The 19785-nt window shown below is 34.9% G+C and overlaps 1 protein-coding gene across 1 annotated transcript in view; it reads right to left on the reverse strand.

Annotated features, from left to right (window-relative positions):
- Positions 1 to 19785, reverse strand: part of LOC126372093 (von Willebrand factor A domain-containing protein 8) — a 240443-nt gene that overhangs the window by 172413 nt on the left and 48245 nt on the right. The window lies entirely within an intron of this gene.

Here is a 19785-nt window from a genome sequence, read left to right on the forward strand (position 1 = left end):
GGGGTCGGTATCGGGGTTCTGAAGTGTTTGTTGTCGCTAGCTGATTGGCCGCCTCTATGGCTAGAGGAATCGGGTCGTAACGCAATATTGTTGGAATTGCATGACATTCTTAACGTATAATATTATGTTACTCTGGATTCTAAACACGTGTGCCAAATTATAGCAACTTGTATGTAGGTTTGCGTTTGTCCACGCATTTTTCAGAAACTCCAACCGTATTGCAATAATTATCTTTTTTATGGGGTTAAGTATCGTAACTTAGGGAAGAGTGCAATTTTCATCAAAATCGGTAAAAAATTTCAAGTTATTGTTGAAAACATTAAAAAAATATATAATTCTGATATTATTGGGAATCTTGGGTTTTGGTTATAGTAATAGACTACTTCCTACTAGATACTTTTTATTTGACAGATTTTGAAGTCGGTTTATTTTTTTTTATTTGATTTTTAGTACACATAAAATATGTGTGCTGTAATCAGTGTGACGAGCAGAGCTCTTCAAATAAAAAAAACCTTTATCATCAAGGATTTTGTTGAAATTGAAAATATTTTTTTTATATTCTTCTCAAATATCTTTTGTTCATTATTCATAAAAGAAATAAAAAATCACGTAGTACTAGTGTGTAGCCCAGTACTAGTGTATTTTTAAGATAAAGGTAGGAATTTTATTCTGATTGTAAATATTTGTAGAATAAGATGATATCGTCGAGCATACTGTGATATTTGTAAATATTATATTGACGACATCACGGGCGTCTTGCGTATGTAAATTATAGTAGTGTAGGTACATATAATCGTAAACACCGCGCACACACACACACACATACACCGACCCCCCCCCCCCACACACACACATACCTACACTCTCTCTCTCTCTCTCTCTCTCTCTCTCTCTTACACACACACACACACACACACACACACACACACACACACACTTTACTTTTTTTTAAAGTACTTAAAGTAACATCTTTTTACCAAACATACTTTATATTTATCTTTTTCGAAATTCAAAATTACTTACCTGGTTTTATTTTTAATAAGTTAAAGGTACAAGGTAATGATTAAAAAGCGCACATGAAATATACCTGTACAATTTTTAAATGTAAAACCACAAGTAGGTAAGTACCTACGTACGTATTCTAGCTATTGGTGGGTTAAAATGGCCACATCGAAGCAATTCATCTAAGAAAGCAATATTGCTATTTGACATTTGTTTGCATTGCGCACTTTTATATGCGCAAATGTTAAATAGCAATATTGCTTTCTTAGATGAATTGCTTCGATGTGGCTATTTTAACCCCCCTGTTCGCGCATTGCGGCGCAGTAAAAACTCAAAATCTTAATGAGGCATTTTATTATATACTCTCTTACATACTTGTAGTCTTTACAGGGTACGTGCCCCAAAAATAATATTGATGTCGCTGTCGAGATTTAACGTGATAATTACCTATTTGCTCGTTACTCCAGTGTATAATATTATTCAAAAATACAATGTAATGGCAGAAGCATATATAATAAAAATCATTGTTGCTTGATATTTGGATCACATTATGCATAGAATTATGTTGCTACCTATATCGCTTCTTTTTATTTTTATCTGAATAATAATGGGAAGAAAATACAAATAAAAAAATGTATAATTGTGCGTGGGTGTAATAAAAGGGGTCATCATTTAAACCCAAAAACAAAGATAACAGATGCATAAATGTCTGTTATCCATGAAATTAGAAGGTTAAATGAAGGAAAATCTGTACAGCGCCATTTACATTGTTTTTAAGGAACGTAGCCATGAAAGTGTCTCATTAGCACTGCATTTGCGACAAGAAAAACCTCTACAGTCGTTTTAGTACAATCATTTAGACGTTCTATTTTTTTTTCCGTTACGGTGTCACTAAAACTCTGTATACATAATTAAAAAAAAACATGAATTAATGTGAAAGTAGTAAGTAGGTAGGTGTAGCCAGTAGTAGGTAGGTATTAGTATAATATAAGACTATGTGAGAATACGTATTACTTCGCTGTTGGCGTTTATTCCAAAAGAAAAACCGTTTTAAACATTTTAAACTCAAATAGGCAATCCGATATTTGCGTCTTAACAAGGGCTAAATCGGCCATCGCATAAAATAATGATCATTAGCAGCCTATACACGACCCACTGCTGGGCGCAGGCCTCCCCTCAATCAACCGGAAGGGGTATGGAGCATACTCCACCACGCTGCTCCACTACGGAAGCACGGAGTAATTTAACTATTTCGAACAATCAGGTGATTCAAACCTGCAATGTCCTTACCAAAAAAAGGACAGTCTCACAGTGATTTCGACAATATCCCTATCGAGAATTGAACCCAAACGTCCAGATCGTGAGCTTAACGCTCTAACAACTAGACTACGGAGGCTTTTAAATAATGAACAATAAAAATAACAAAATAGTAAAATACTTACTTACTAAAATAAAAGGCCTCATCTCATAAAGTAGTAACGCCGGTAGCAAGTTGATATTTTTCTCGAATGGGGAAAGCAAATATTATTATTGAATTATGTAGTGTAGTGTCGTATATACTTAGTCTATAAAACGTAGGTACTTAGATATTTTATACGGATATAAGAATCCATAAGCTTGAAGGTACGTAAGCTTTACACTCGACATATTTCATCCATCAGTTACCCGATGTAGATCGTGTGTAGTGTAGACTTTCATGTATCATGACTGCAAGTGATTCTTGTCACTGTATTACACCCAATTGTGTTCAAAAACAATTATTAAATGACTATCTAACATAATACCAGCTAGTGCAGATTGTCTCCAAATCAACAGATATTTTAAACGTTTTGTAAAAACATTTCCGGACTGAAAATAAAACTTAAGTACAACAAGTAAGTGTTCTTGAACACTGTATAATAATGTAAATAACATAAATAAATATCACAGAAATATCAAAAATCTCCTTTCTGGATTTTTTTAAGAATAATCTCCTTTTTGGATTTTTTTCAAAGATACTTATTAATTAGGTCGTAATAAATATAACTCCATCATCTTGCACGATCGATTATTTGAAATTTATTTAAAGCAGATACTTCACATTATGTAGAAGTCAGAAATTCTGTTATTTTCATTCTATTTAACAGTTATTTCAATATATTTATGTAGATGTTTCTTGTGTTTGAAAATTTGCATCTAAAAAGCTATTTTCTATATTCGGTATTTAAATTAATTTGTTGTTTTTTACAAATATTAATGTTTTTTTTACTTCTTATTATATTTATGATTTTGGGCTTCTTTAGCGTTACGCACCCCATTTAAGATAAGGAAAAATGTGAAATCAGGAAAAGCGCACTTACATCATCATCTCCCTAGCATTATCACGTTTTTCATATGGTCCGCTTACCTAACCTCAAGATTTGACAGGTCCGGCTTTTAACAGAAGCGACTGCCTGTCTGACCTTCCAACCCTCGAAGGGAAAACCTGCCCAATACAAGTTAGGTCACATACCTTCGAAAATGCATTTCTCGGGAATGTGGGTTTCCTCATGATGTTGTCCTTCACCGCTGAGCACGTGATAATAATTTATGATCCAATCATGAATTCGAAACCTTTGTCAATCATTGGTTTAGGCCTGTGCTGGATTCGAACCTGCGACCTCAAAGTGAGAGGCAAGCGTTGTACCAACTACCACGGCTCTGTGAGAAGTGAGAAGCGCACTGACATAGATTAAGAAATAATACTACGTGTAGAATGGCAACTCTCCACTCCCCACCAGCGGCTGGGCTAGGTTTACCTCACCCCCGGAATCAATTAAGTCACATTGACATGACACTTGTTACAATAGAATGCCATCTATAAATACTTAAAGTTGCATTGCAGTAAAGTTTAAACGGATATATAGCAATTGAAGAGATTCTCAACAATTGAACACCTTTAAGACCCATCTCTTTCGAGATATTTGTTCACGACTCATGCTATAGCATACATCGACCTTACGAGCATCATCATAATAGTTAGGGTGCCATCCAGTACATCATCATCAGTTTCCCTAACCCTGACACCGGGGTCGATGGGGGTTGGATGTCAGTAATCCACCTCACAATCCACATGATAGAAGAAGATCAAAAAGTTAAACGCTTAAAAAGGCCACAATGCCACATTGAAGCAAGTCATCTAAAGAAGCAATATTGCAATTTGACATTTGCTGATATAAAAGTCCTATAAAAGGCCTTTTTTCCCCCCCCCCCCCCTTTCTCTGGATTTGTTCAAATTATGAAATTACCCGGGCCGGATGTTTAATCATCTACTTTCTGAAGAATCCTGCTCTACAGCCAAGTCAATAAAAATCAATAAAATCATTTTGATGCAATTAGGTACTTTTTGACCAAAAAAAATAGGTTCAATCTCAAAAATCCAGGCGCCCATCATGTTATAATTATCTATGTACTTATTACTACATATTATTAGTAGAGCTCCATAAAGGTGCTCTCTATTATGTAAATAATATTATCAAGTTTCATACTCATCAGTGCTAGTGATTTGTTCCATAAGAAATAACATTAAATGACGTCTCATATTACATATTAAATTTTAGAATTAATAGTTTAATACCTTGTGCAGATGGCGCGAAATAAACGCATATTCATTTTACACAGCAACGACACCCAAACAGTTGGACGGACAGACGGACAAACAGACAGACAGATAAACAGTTAGGTGGACAGAAAGACAGACGCACAGGCAGATAGATAGATAGAAAAATGGACAGATAGACTGACAAGACACTCGGATAGACAGACAGAAAGACATAGAGGAACAAACATACGGACAGACATCTTGATCGAAACCATTCGCCGGAGAAAAAAAAAACATAATGGCGAAAAAACAAGATGGCCGCCATACAATTGGACGGATGGATAGATGGACAGTTACGTTCGCACTTTTAATTATCAGTATAGATTCAGTGGCAGAAACGTGCGCATATTTTGCGCTATTTTCACAGATTAGGTTAAGTAGTAAAAAAATGTATATAAAGCTTTAGAAAGCTACTATCGATCAGTCAATGGGACCAGGCGAGTCCTGGCATGGCCCCTAGTTAGCCATGATCGGCCAGTCAGTGTAGAGTAGGAGCTCAGCTCAGATTAGATACAAGTAGGCTAAAAATAAACTAGTCGAAGTTGTATGACAGCGAATGCTGCAAAGTTGGGCCTTTTGGACAACTTGTCAATAAAATAGCTTCATTATAAATATCTTAATGTCAAGAGTAATTCTCAAAAAAAAAAAACAGCACTAAGTATCAGCGAAACCTAATTCATTATTTTTTATAATAACAAAATCGTTACTAACATTAGAGAGCGCAAAATAATTACATGTATTGGCGTCCCTTTCCTTTTCGGCGGATAAGAAAATGACAAATGAATATTAAACGAATATAAATGAATATACTACTTAACTTAAAATAAAATTAGGAGGTATCTATGGGAATCAGGGTCATTGTTTTATTTTCATTGAAACTTAACAATTTTTAATGTCATATTGCATTTTGGAAATATGACCCGTTTACTTCCACCTTCGCATCAGTTTTCGTTAACGTCTGTGTTATTTTTAATTTATTCACCATACAAATATAGTATCGGTTAATCAAAAATCTTAGGGGAAGTAGGCAACGCAACACCACGTGTCGTCGGCAGTTCGCGCGTTATAGGTTAGTCGATGCGACGTCTGGGAACTCAAGTGACACTCAACAATGAGACACGCAAGTTGTGGTCAAAAATATATTTTAGCTATTTTGTAAAAAAATACAACGGAAGTAAAGATGAAATTATATTTTTAAAGAAGTAAAAACATTACTTTTCGTCATGGTACCCGTGTTGGGCTTACATTCTCTAACTTTTTTCGTAGAGCTGTTTTTTGTGAACTTATTACTAGCGTTACTTTTATATCATGATTATCTGTTTATCAATATCAGGTCCACAAATATGGAGGGATTGATTTAGATTCTGTTGATAAGTACACTTAGATTACGCGTCAATAAAATTATAGGTAAATTAGTGTAGGAATTTCCATTTATCATAATACCTATCATTTTAGTTCTCATCATTAACTTAAGAAGAAGAAGAATAACTTAACTTAACTTTTATTATTTATTACTTTCATTTATAATATTGGTATTAACAGGGCATAGAAATCAGGTTAGCCTCTTTGACAGAACAATATCGATACTTAATTCAATTCAACTCAGATAAATATTTTGTAAAATGTAGATAATGAATTAAAAAAATATATTTACATTAAAATAAATAATCACTTTAAGATTACTGACAAGTTTGGTCTGAATTGAAATTACAAGGTAAAACTGTAAATAATTATTAACTGTGGTACACATTTATAATTAAGTATCATAAATATTATAAGTAGATTCATATCACTCATATTACGTCATTTTTCATTAAAGAAATATGCTCAATTTAAAACTTAAGGTTGTCATCTACTGATAGTATGATATATTTCTGGCAGGTTAGGCTTGAATTGGCACCAGAAGAACTACTTATAAATAAGTATTGTAGTATCCATTTGTAATTAAATAAAATTATAGATTATAAGTCGATTATAACTCATGCGACGTCATCTGTCATTAAAAATACGGTCAGATTTAAATTTAAAGTTGTCATGTCATCTACTAATAATATATGTAGGTACATAATTTAAAAATATACCAATAGCCATTAAAACAGTAAAATGCAATTTCCACGTTTCTTCGACATTAAAATTAAAGAGCGCCGAAGAATTCACATAGTTACGATAGAATTGTAAGTAATACTCAAATTAAAAAAAAAAAAAAAACATTAACTATACGGTAGTTACACTTTGAGTCAATTTTTACATTAAATATATTTTTGTCGAACGTCTCATCCGCCTAAAAGTACTGCAGCTTCTCACAACCTCCATAGCCCAGGAATCGTAACTGCAAGAAAAACCTAGACAAAGGAACCTAGAGTTTCTTAAAAAAAAATGAATACATTTCATATCAATAGTACGTAGATATTGTTGACATGAGTGAAGGTAGCTAAATTATTTGTACTTAGATTAATAGAACGGCTTTATGATACCATACTTAGTTAAAGAGAATGAAGAAGAAGAGGATAGTTTTAGTCACATTGAAAAAAACGTAAAGTTGCATATTTTGGCCACATACATAGACACAGCAGATACCGCATATTGAAAGAAAATTTGGAAGGGAAAATAGATGGGAAACGGGGAAGGGGAAGAAGGAAGATAAACTGGCTGGATAATATAAAAAAATGGACTGACAATAGGGACGCAGCCGCGCTCTCCATGCTGGCTCAGAATAGGGAAGACTTTGCGGTGGTTATCACCGACGCCCTATAGGGCATGGCAGTTTTAGATGAAGACTTGGTTAAAACCCGTCAAAGTATAAACTACCTGAGGGGTCTCAAGAAGGATAACTAATATTTAATACAATAGATAAGGTACCTAATTTATTATGTACGGTGAAGTTACGAAAGACTAATTAGAGCTCTCTTGATTGTGGAATGTTTACCTAAACTGTAGTAAACTGTAAATATTAGAATATTCTCGAAGAGCGAGTAAGTTCAGGAAATAAGATAGCGTTAGGTCATTTAACATTTATATACTTATTTATATACTTATTTATATACATATATATACTTATTTATAAAGTTAAGATTATAAATATACATGTCAGCATTAAATTTATACTTAATATCAGTACTTTCAAAATAATGATAATATAAAAAAATTTGATTTTTCGAACAGTTTCTAGAACTCTTTATGTGCTAGCTCTACGTTTGGGAATGGTATGTGGGGCTCTATTCAAACTATAAGAGTATTATAAAATATAAGTTAGATAATACGAAAACGACTCACGAGGATATCAAATAAATTCCTCTTCTCGATTTTGACATGACCCCTTTATAATGACATGAAACCATCTTCTTTCAGCACTTATAAGTGTAGTGTCACTACACTTATAATTTGTCACTTAACTTATAAGTGTCTTGAAAGCTGTGATGAAAAAATAAATCTTAAAAAGACAAGCTTCTGCAAGCTGGTTGGCTGTAATGATCTTGTCAATTGCCCTCAGTCCATACATTTGGATGTAGTTGCAATTGCTGATCATTAGGGCAAAACTGGGAGGATTAAAAAGGCCACATTGAAGCAATTCATCTAAAAACGCAATATTACCATTTGTCATTTTTTGATATTGCGCATTTGCTTTGTATGTATGTGGCTTTTTTAGACCCACTGGGTAGTTCTACCCTTTTAGAGAAAGTGCTGTTTAGTAATATTGGATTAGAGACTGATTCTAAATCAGTCATAGGTAGGTGAAGACTGAAGGGTGACCATTTGAAAATTAGGGTTTTCTTAAAAGATTACCTAATGTGGCCTTGGTAGGGTGATTAGCTTCGTCGAATTTGATTCACGGAGTTGAATAAAATAAGAGAAACTATGGTTACTTTGATTTTAGCATCGGAATGAGTATTGGTCAATGTAATTATGGTACGGAATGTAATAAAATATAAATCAGGTTAGTTAATTTTAAAGTTAAACTTTTATGCAACAAGAGTCACATTTAATAAAGCGACATGACTATTTGATTTGATTTGCTTTTGCTTTTTGATAATAGTGTAATTTGTTTTTGACAAATAATGCAATTAATTGTAAATATAGGATTTCAGTCATTTGGGGACTGAGATAAATTGAGATTCAGACATATTATAGATAATTGTCACAATGGAATTTAGTCTATATGAACCGGAAGGGTCTTTTTTTCCATTTTACGTAATTATGGATTTGTGAATTATTGAATAAAAAAAGATTTATTGTCCAGTTAGTTACTAGTTGTCAAATTAGTAGTTTTATTAAATTGGCTCTTTATTCAAACAGCTTTTAATGGTTTTTGTAAAGTGTAACGTGTGCAATATATTGATGTAGGAGTGTTGTCACATTATTCGATACGATCTCCGGTATTATACGACGTCTGAGTACAGTGTTAGTCATAATTGTATCGGTAGGGACAATGTGAAAGGCACATTATACTTAATATAAGCCTACAAAGTTCATGCACTTTACGGATATTCTATCGGGTATTGTGAAAAAGCTCAGAGTCATTTTATATTTTTTATTATTAGACTAGATAAAAAAATGACAGTTTTTTTATGTACTTATGTATAGTTTATTATAGAGAATTAAGACTTTAATTAACTGTAATGATATTGAGTTCCTAAGTTATTACCTTATCTTAAGCCTCGTCTGAATAAGGCTTGTTGTAAATATGGCTTGATTTATTAGACAGCTGTCAAAACAGTATTATTTTCCTTAAGTCTCCCTTTCGATCTAGACCGTACAATGTTGTCAAATATAATTAATGTTAATGTAACAATTGTTCTCCGATCACTTCGATACTGGCATTTATGGTTGTAAGATTAATCGAACCTTTGCCATAATTTAAAAAAATCTATACTTATAATAAATCTGTAGAGAGGTCAATTCTGTACATTAAATATTTTTTCAAAATAACTATCAGGGGGTGATAAGTGATCGATACTGATGCCAAAAATGCAATCAGTAAAATTTTTGTCTGTCTGTCTGTCTGTCTGTCTGTCTGTCTGTCTGTCTGTCTGTCTGTCTGTCTGTCTGTCTGTCTGTATGTTCCTTATAGAAACAAAAACTACTGGACGGATTTTAATGAAACTTGGTACAATTATTCTTCACACTCCTGGACAGGTCATAGTATACTTTTCATCACGCTACAATCAATAGGAGCAGAGTAGTGAAGGGAAATCCTTTTGTATGAAAAATCTAAACCACTCAAGTTAGACGTTTGAAATTTGGCATGCAGGTACCTTAGATACCGTAGAGGTGCACTAAGAAAGAAATTCCCGAAATTCTTACGGGAACGGGAATTAGCGAGAAAATCCTTTTGTATGAAAAATCTAAACCACTCAAGTTAGACTTTTGAAATTTGGCATGCAGGTACCTTAGATAACGTAGAGGTGCACTAAGAAAGGAATTCCCGAAATTCCCACGGGAACGGGAATTGGCGGAAAAATATTTTTGTATGAAAAATCTAAACCATTCAAGTTAGACGTTTGAAATTTGTCATGCAGGTACCTTAGATACCGTAGAGGTGTACTAAGAAAGGAATTCCCGAAATTCCCACGGGAACGGGAATTAGCGGGAAAATCCTTTTGTATGAAAAATCTAAACCACTCAAGTTAGACGTTTGAAATTTGGCATGCAGGTACCATAGGTACCGTAGAGGTGCACTAAGAAAGGAATTCCCAAAATTCTCACGGGAACGGGAATTAGCGGGAAATACCTTTTGTATGAAAAATCTAAACCACTCAAGTTAGACATTTGAAATTTAGCATGCAGATACCTTAGGTACCGTGGAGGTGCACTAAGAAAGGAATTCCCGAAATTCTCACGAGAACGGGAATTAGCGGGAAAATCCTTTTGTATGAAAAATCTAAACCACTCAAGTTAGACGTTTGAAATTTGTCATGCAGGTACCTTAGGTACCGTGGAGGTGCACTAAGAAAGGAATTCCCGAAATTCCCACGGGAACGGGAATTAACGGGAAAATCCTTTTGTATGAAAAATCTAAACCATTCAAGTAAGATGTTTAAAATTTGGCACGCAGGTACCTTAGACACCGTAGAGGTGTACTAAGAAAGGAATTCCCGAAATTCCCACGGGAACGGGAATTAGCGGGAAAATCCTTTTGTATGAAAAATCTAAACCACTCAAGTTAGACGTTTGAAATTTGGCATGCAGGTACTTTAGTAAACTTAAAGCTTAGTTGCAACAGGATATTACAAAATTCCCACGGGAACAGTAGTTAGCGGGAAAAAACATTTGTATGAAAAAATCAAATCTAAATAAAAGGAGAAACTGACTGACTCAGTGACTGACATATCAACGCATAGCCTGAACGGCTAAATGTAGGCATTTGAAATTTGGAAGGGACATAGCTTAGGTACCGTAGAGGTGCACTAAGAAAGGAATTCCCGGAATTCCCACGGGAACGGAAATTAGCGGGAAAATCCTTTTGTATGAAAAATCTAAATCGCTTAAGTTAGACGCTTGAAATTTGGCATGCAGGTACCTTAGTTAACTTAAACCTTAGTTGCAACAGGATATTGCAAAATTCCCACGGAAACGGGAGTTAGCGGGAAAAAAACATTTGTATGAAAAAATCGAAACCGCGTAAGATAGATGTTTTCAATTCAATTCAATTAAATTATTTATTGCATTCCATGTAGTACAATGGGGTGTTACATAGGCATAGGAACTAAAACATGGACCCTGTAGGGCACAGCAACGTTGAAGGGAAGAGAGGAAGTGTGTATTAAAATTAAAACTCAATGAACAATCAATTAAAAAAAAATCAATTCAATCAATTGATTCAATCTAGCATGCATGCATACCTTAGTAAATATAAAGTTTATTTTTGGCTGTATTTTGAAAAATGGGAGTTATTGGGAAAAAAATTGTATGAAAAAATCTAAACTGCATAAGTATGCACTCCCACACACACAAAGATCTCTCTCTTATATAACACGCCACGCGGACGAAGTCGCGGGCAAAAGCTAGTATATATTATACCTGTAAGCTGTACGGTATCGCATTCCGCGTACATACAATAAAATCAGCCCTATCACACTAAACGGAGTGAATCTGACGACTTTTCCCAATCCGATCCGATTATAGTTCTGAATATTGAATATAGAATATTGAGAAGGACACACAAGTTGTATGATTCAAACGCAGCTAGTTAATACGACGTGTACTTGCTTGAATCGAACACCAACTGTACAAAACAATGTCATTCAGTTAACGGACATAACTCGGTGACCGATTAAAAACAATCGCGTTCGTTGATACTAAATCGTAGTTCAAGAAAAATAAGAATACAAATTGTGCAACTTGTGTTGTATTTTTGTATAATTTTAGTTTTATTTTTAATTCTTTATTTTCTATATTTCTATAATGTGGCTGTGTTTTTATATTTATAAAGTGACTTGTACGTTATGTGTTATGTTCTTGTGCGGTCGAGGCTAAGATTTTATTATCATCTCTATGCGCGTCTTAAAAATACTTAGGTATTTTTTATATTGTCTGTTAGTAAGTAGAATTATTTAAAACGTGTGTGTGTGAAGACGTGTAGATCGAGCCCTGGAAACTGTCTATATCCCCAAGTTTTGGCTAATTTCACACAAGGCGATTCCTGTCGCGTTTTGAAAAACCCATATCGCAAATTAAGCAAAGGTTTTTGTAGCGATTCTAGTTGGTATTTTATCCAAAGTATTTATGAGTATATTATTTAGTCGGACTTCACAAATCTAACGCCATAATATACATGTTAGTATCATCATCATCAGCCGTATGACGCCCACTGCTGGGCATAGGCCTCCCCCAAGGATCTCCACGACGATCGGTCCTGCGCTGCCCGCATCCAGCGGCTTCCCGCGACCTTCACCAGATCGTCGGTCCACCTTGTAGCGGGCCTACCCACTGAGCGTCGTCCGACACGTGGTCGCCACTCCAGAACCTTTCCGCCCCATCGGCCATCGGTTCTCCTCGCTATGTGTCCTGCCCACTGCCACTTCAGCTTTGCAATTCTCCGAGCTATGTCGGTGACTTTAGTTCTCCTGCGGATCTCCTCATTTCTGATTCGATCGAGCAGGGAAATACCGAGCATAGCTCTCTCCGTTGCCCGCTGAGCGACATCGAGCCTCCTCACGAGACCCATAGTAAGCGGCCACGTCTCACTGCCGTAGGTCATCACTGGCAACACGCACTGGTCAAAGACTTTCGTCTTGAGACACTGAGGTATTTTGGACGAGAAGATATTCCAAGACAGAGAAGACATGTTAGTATAGCTCCACATAATATACGCATGACCCCCGACGCAACACAGAGGGGGTGTTATAATGTCAAATGTTATATTGTCTTATCTGCCTCTTACCTTTAAGACAGAGGACACATGGGCGCTGCCAGTCCGTTGCATTATCGCAACGCTATAATTTCAACATACTTACTGAGTGTTTGACGACACAACCCATTCGTTGATGACTTGTTGTTGTGATTCATAATGTAGAACGACATAGCGTCACCGCTCAGGCGTCGTGACGGATCCACAGCGCTTCGTGTGGGCTCACTCTTAGAGTTGCTCGAATATACATATATGAAGCACCTTGGTTATCAGAAAATGAGGAACTTTCCAGGTTACGTTCGCCAAAAAATTATAGATGGCGCTACATAACTTTAACAGGATAATTACCTATTTTTCATTGCTCGGATATATAATTTGTACTGTTACTATTTTTTTTATAAATGTTTTTGTTTGTGTGCATTAAATGATATTTGATTAATTGATATTTTTTCAAAAATATAATGCAATAACAGAGGCATACTCGTATATAAAAATAAATGTTGCTTGATATTTTAATCAGATTTGTGTATAATTACGTTGATACCTATATTGCTTTTGTTAATTTTGATCCGAATAATAAAGGTTGGAAAATGTGTTGTGCCTGGGTATAATCATTTAATACTCAAAAAACAAAGATAAAAGATGCATATGTCTAGAATCCGTCATCTATAATTTTATTAGAGGACGTGGCTTAGAAAGTACCTCATTACATTTGATAAGACCTTATTACATAAGTATGTCATGCATGATATCTGTTCCAAGCATGGTCAGGGACTAAAAGAAAAACATAGAATGTTCCATGCTGCTACTCTTCCCGGGCATGTCGTAGAAGGCGACTTAGGGAACATGGGCCTGGATTCCATCGAAGAGAGGACTTGTAAATCTTGTAATGCGGTGAGATGTGTTTAAATAATCAATTGACTTTTCGTTTACGTTTTTGGTTATTTAAAACACATCGCTTCATCGTTTTGGTGAAGTCCAGGCTTTAATTTTTAACATCGTGGACTGTACGTATGTTCTGTTGTATATTTAATATACTGCATAATATAAGTATTTTTTTAATATATACTCACAGGTATGAATATTATACGTATCGTATGGTATTGCTTATATATTTATGATAATATTTTGATTTATATTTAGTTAATATAATTTGTTTATAATGCTCGCTGGACTCATAGCCGATTCTCGGCTCTGTAATGATTCGGAAAGTATGGTGCGTTTACGCATATTTAGCGATTCCGATCGCCTAGTAGCGGGTTGACATAACTCACGCGTGAGGTCAATGCACAATCGCAGTTGCATTTAATGTGATCGCGCGACTCTTGCGCACTCATGCCATACTATGTAACAGTTAGACACTAAAAAGCTTCCTCGGAGCAACTACGCCTATTCTGTTCTTGGATGGGATGGGATGGGATAGGACGGTAGGGTTTGCCATTTAGATAGGAGAAAAAACTATCTTCCAGCGAACCTAACCAAAGTTAGCAGAACTACAATTTTTTAGAAGAAATATCCAGACACAACAGCATAATATAACATACTATCAAGAATGTACGCCTGTATATAAGTCCCATGTAATAAAGGGTGACTCTATTGCCATTAAGCGGGTACAAGATCTGGAAACCACGTGACATCAATTATCAACGAGCCAACGTTAATTTAAACTCAAAGTTCGCACACCTGTGTTACGAGTATTGCAGCCACTTTTGGCATAATGAGCGATATAGTTACCTTAGCCTATCCCGTAAATTATCTTACCTTACAGTAAGAAAATCCTAAACTTGTTCCCTTTTCTATTCGAGTCTTAATGTATGTATGAGACATTATAAACACCTTGTGAAAATCTACATTTCGATCGAATTAATGAATTGAATTTCTATAACATACATAAATAAAATTTATATTTTCTCCATCCATCAGTATAAGAGTCGTTTTTATTAGTTTTTTGTTCAAGTACATTAAATAAGGTAGATATTATAATTCCCGTCGTAAGTCCGTCCGTCTATATATCTTTATTACATGTAAGTAATATATATACCTGTAATGTTCCAAATGTGAGTGTAAATAAATAATAATAAAATTAAAATAATAAATAATAATATTAGTACAAATAAATATAATTTTTAAGCACATATAAATATATATACTCTCTATGTTATCTATAATACATATTTACATATTACATCATATGTATTCATAATAATATAATTGAAGTGGAGCATTAAAACCCTAGGCGCGAAGAAAAATATCTTTTATCTATGTTTAAAGGACTTCAGGGAAAGAACTCTCGTGATAGATACAGGTAGAGAGTTCCAAAGCCATATAAAATAGCAACATTAGTAAATTATATTTGCCAACATCAACACAAGGCGCAAAGACAAGCTAATAAATTGCATTTAAGCTCAACGCACACAGGCTTACCGCGAGCATTCCGACGGGTTATTTTAAATTTTTGACTTTGTACTATATGTGTCAATGTGTATTATACACCCCTTCACACAGGAATTTAAAGAACCTGAATCAAAACAGACTCATAAGATCGCTTCTTGTGTGAATGTAGCCGGCTAGGACAGATCAGCTTCCATGGGCCTATCGAATATAATCGTGGTAATGGGCAGTTTACACCACGAGGCTAATCGTCCAAGAGTTGTTTTGAATAGACCACGCTGTTATAAAAATACCGCTTCGTTGTAAAAGAAATATCGTGGAAAATTCACATTGAGCATTTTGGCGTATCGCTCGTGGTATGAAATGCTCATTAACTCTTAATGATCTCTAGTACCTAAGTTAGTTACATTTTACATGTAAGTCAGTGTGTAAGTAGCTGTTGTCTAAACACGGTGTCTGTAACATATTGTTATTGTAATACTAGGTAAGTTAATTATATTTAGTCCCATTATAAATGATTATACAGAATGTTAGTGACATCGTAATAAAAAATTTATATCAAGTGGAATTTTTCGTCGCAAAATTTTCTGCTTTTTTTAAATTATTTTCAATTCTACACTTTTGTGATGGAAATTTTCAGTTCATCCCCTCAATATTCGTAGTACGATGTCACTACCATCCTGTATAACTTACAACAATAGTGCGATTAAGGGCGCTTACAGACTAATGACGATGGTATCGACGACGTCGTCGCCCTGTGTCGACGACGCAGTTGCTCTGTGACGACGACGCAGTTGCTCTGTGTCGACGACGCAGTTGCTCTGTGTCGACGACGCAGTTGCTATGTGTCGACGACACAGTTGCTCTGTAATGACGACACAGTTGCTCTGTGTCGACGACGCAGTTGTTCTGTGTTGACAACGCAGTTGTTCTGTGTCGACGACGCCATCAGGTGAGATTGTGGTCAAGCGCGAAGCTATATTATTTGAAAAAAGTCCCTAACAAAATTCTATTAAGTTTTAATACATATAATTTCGTATTAATATAATTGCGTTCATTCCAAATGAAGTACCTGTCTAGTTTGTTATTAGTATAAATATTTGTCTAAGTGTCGTGTTGTTGTTGTAAGATACTAATTCTCTTTTTCGATGTATGCCTGACAATAGTCGATTACACTTTGTTCTGAGCAAGTCGTATAGTGGGACCTTAAGAAAAGTATTCTTAAATACTACCTTATTCTTAAATACTATATTCTACTGTAAACCATATCGGTGCACACTGGTATAATCATTTAATCTGGGAGTTAAAAAAGCCACATCGAAGCAATTCATCTAAAAAAACAATAAAGCTATTTGACATTTGAGTCAAAGAAAGAATTGGCTCTTGATAGACATTCTTGTCTATGATGAGAATACTACACGAACAAGAGCGTGGCTCTTAACTTGACGAACAGTAAATGTGCAATGTCAAATAGCATTATTGCTTTTTTAGATGAATTGTTTAAATTCAGCCTTTTAAGCCCCTCAGATATTTCAATCGCATCAAAAATGCAAATCTGTTATTGGACTAGATAAATTCTTTTGATAATGTTCAAATTCAAATATATTTTAATGCACCAAAATAAAATCAAATAGTTACAAAAACGACTTAACAAGTACATGAATTTTCTGGATTGCCTACATTACATATGTTTCAGAATAGTTTTTTACATCATCGTCTTAGCTTTATCCTGTTTTAAACAGGGTCCACTTAACAAACCTGAAGATTTAACAGGTCCGGTTTTTTACAGACTGCCTGTCTGACATTTCAAACCGCGAAGAAAAAACCAGCCCAATACAGGTTAGGTCACGTACTTCCGAAACGCACTTCTTAGGCATGTGGGTTTCCTCACGATGGTTTCCTTCACCGCTGAGCGCGAGATAGTAATTTACGATCCAAACATGAATTCGAAAACAAATTCGAAAAACATTGATTTAGTGCGACCTCAAAACCACGAGTCAAACGTTCTTCCAACTGAGTAACCACGGCTCTTTAAAAAATACATACACTGACAATCAAAACAATGTACAGTTACGGAAATTGATTATTAACTTTCTGTAAACGTGGTTACAATAATATACACGAAAGTACCTCAGGTGTACGGTCTCGAGAACTAATATGTATACACTTTGCAACCATGTCACATTAACTTTTCTGACAAATTAAACCATAAGTCTCATTAAATATCAAATATGATTGTGCGACAGGGTTCTAAAGTGGGTACATGATATTGCTCACGACTGTACACGGTGACGGCTGTAACATCGGCAATTCACGTTAGGATTTAGTCATGACATGAAACAAAATGTATCAAATATAATATGTTTTTTCCAACTCTTTATAATCTAGGAGCAAGTTCAAGGCTAAAGCTAAGCGTGATCCGCCCTAGACCACATCGTTACTTACCATCAGGTGAGATTGTGGACAAACGCGAGCCTATATTGTTAAAAAAAATAGGCGAACACAACTCCCGGACTTGGGAACTGCATGAAAAACCCTAACGTGTAGTGCTGTTAGAGCCTTGAATCTTACAGTTCGTTTAAACAGTATGACCATAAGTAATCAGTACCCATGACTGTACAAAAAATCGAAGCTGTAATATAGCCCAATAGGGTAGTTTCCAACTAGTCAAATCAGACACTTTTTACTAAACGTCAAAACAAGAAATTACTATGGAATTTGCATGAAAAAGCAACCTGTGACGTCATAGAAAAACGTGACAAAATGTCACACTTATTATTACACACAAAACGTCGTTAGGAAACCCACATTCTCGAGAAATGCATTTTCGGAGGTATGTGACCTAACCTGTATTGGGCTGGTTTTACCTTTGCGGGTTGGAAGGTCGGACAGGCAGTCGCTTCTGTAAAAACCGGACCTGTCAAATATTTAGGTTAGGTGAGCGGACCCCATGGAAACGGGATAACGTAATGGGGATGATGTAAAGAAATATTTTGAAACAATACAATACAATACAAATACACTTTATGGCACCAAAATAAAAAGAAATAATTACAATAAGAAAATGGCGGCCTTATCGCTTAAAGCGATTTTTTTGAAACATTCGTAGGCAATCCAGAATGAGATGAAGTTGTATGCAATGAAGTATATTTGATTTGATTTGATATGGTAACTAAGGTTAAAGTTAGTTTCTGCTCTACCAGAACAAAAATTTCAGTAACACCAATGTGCACCCACTATTTATAAGATTATTTATATACACATCTGACTCAAAGTTTTAAACTGTTTGAGATCTACTTTTTTTTAACGTTTAAGACAAATGCGAGGTCTTAAACGTTAAACTGTTTGATATCTGCATGTAACACTGTTATACCGGTTAACAGGGTATATTAAAACTATTTTTTCTAAACTTTATCTTGAAATCTCTTAGATTCGGGTCAAAATTATTAGTGTATACTTACTGAAAAGCTGGCATACTACTGTGAATGTAGATAGTTACGTAAAGATTTTGATATATCGAATATGCATCTATCTTATAATGTATTCTTTACAAAAGTTTGTTATTGCAAAATCAGAAAGTGTATTTTCATAAAGACTATTGGCGGCCAAACTGTAAAATCTAATTTGTCTGTGTAACAGTCTGTGTCGTGGAATTTATTAGTTTTATGTAGAGCCGGGTTAGTTCCCGGAGTTACAGTATTGCACACGTTTACACACAAATGTACGTGCAAATATTAACTCCCTTTGAAACACGTCAAAGCGTTTATGACGCATTCATTGTGTGAAGGGAGTCCGAGACTAAACGCGGAAGTTGCACATACATTTGTCGAATTCTGTATTAATTAAATGTGAATTTGGTGTCTAATAAAGTTTCAGTGTTTCAATTCGGTTGTTTCATTCATTTACACGAAAGTTGAGACTTTTGTAACATGTGTTTACGACTTAAAACCTTTTTATAGAAAACATATTTTCAAGCGCAGGTGTGTTTCTAACTAAGTACAGGACAAAACGTGAACAAAACATAATCCCTTTACAATAGAAATTCCCAGCAATTCCTCCATCTGGAAGTTTACAGATGGAATCATCGCCGACACAAACTTACATCAAACTAAACACTCTTTATTTGTAAGGCGTCTAGCACTGGGAAAATAAACAAGTTCCCAGAACTAAATAAGCTGCCTACCTACGAAGATGTACAGCGCTAGAGAAATGTTTTCATAACAATTTTTGCGTTAACGGTAACTAAGTACTTACTTATAGTCTTACGAAATATATTTTTGTAATGTACAAACACATATTCGAATCCAAAAATAAGAGGTTTATTCAAAGCAGAAAAAAATAATAATAAAAAAGTTTATTTAGGTAAAATCTACGACACACATATACATTTACAACATTAAAATATACACACATTAAATTAATACGA

This window comes from Pectinophora gossypiella, chromosome 13, assembly GCF_024362695.1.
Source record: "Pectinophora gossypiella chromosome 13, ilPecGoss1.1, whole genome shotgun sequence".
Classification (NCBI taxonomy): Eukaryota; Metazoa; Arthropoda; class Insecta; order Lepidoptera; family Gelechiidae; genus Pectinophora; species Pectinophora gossypiella.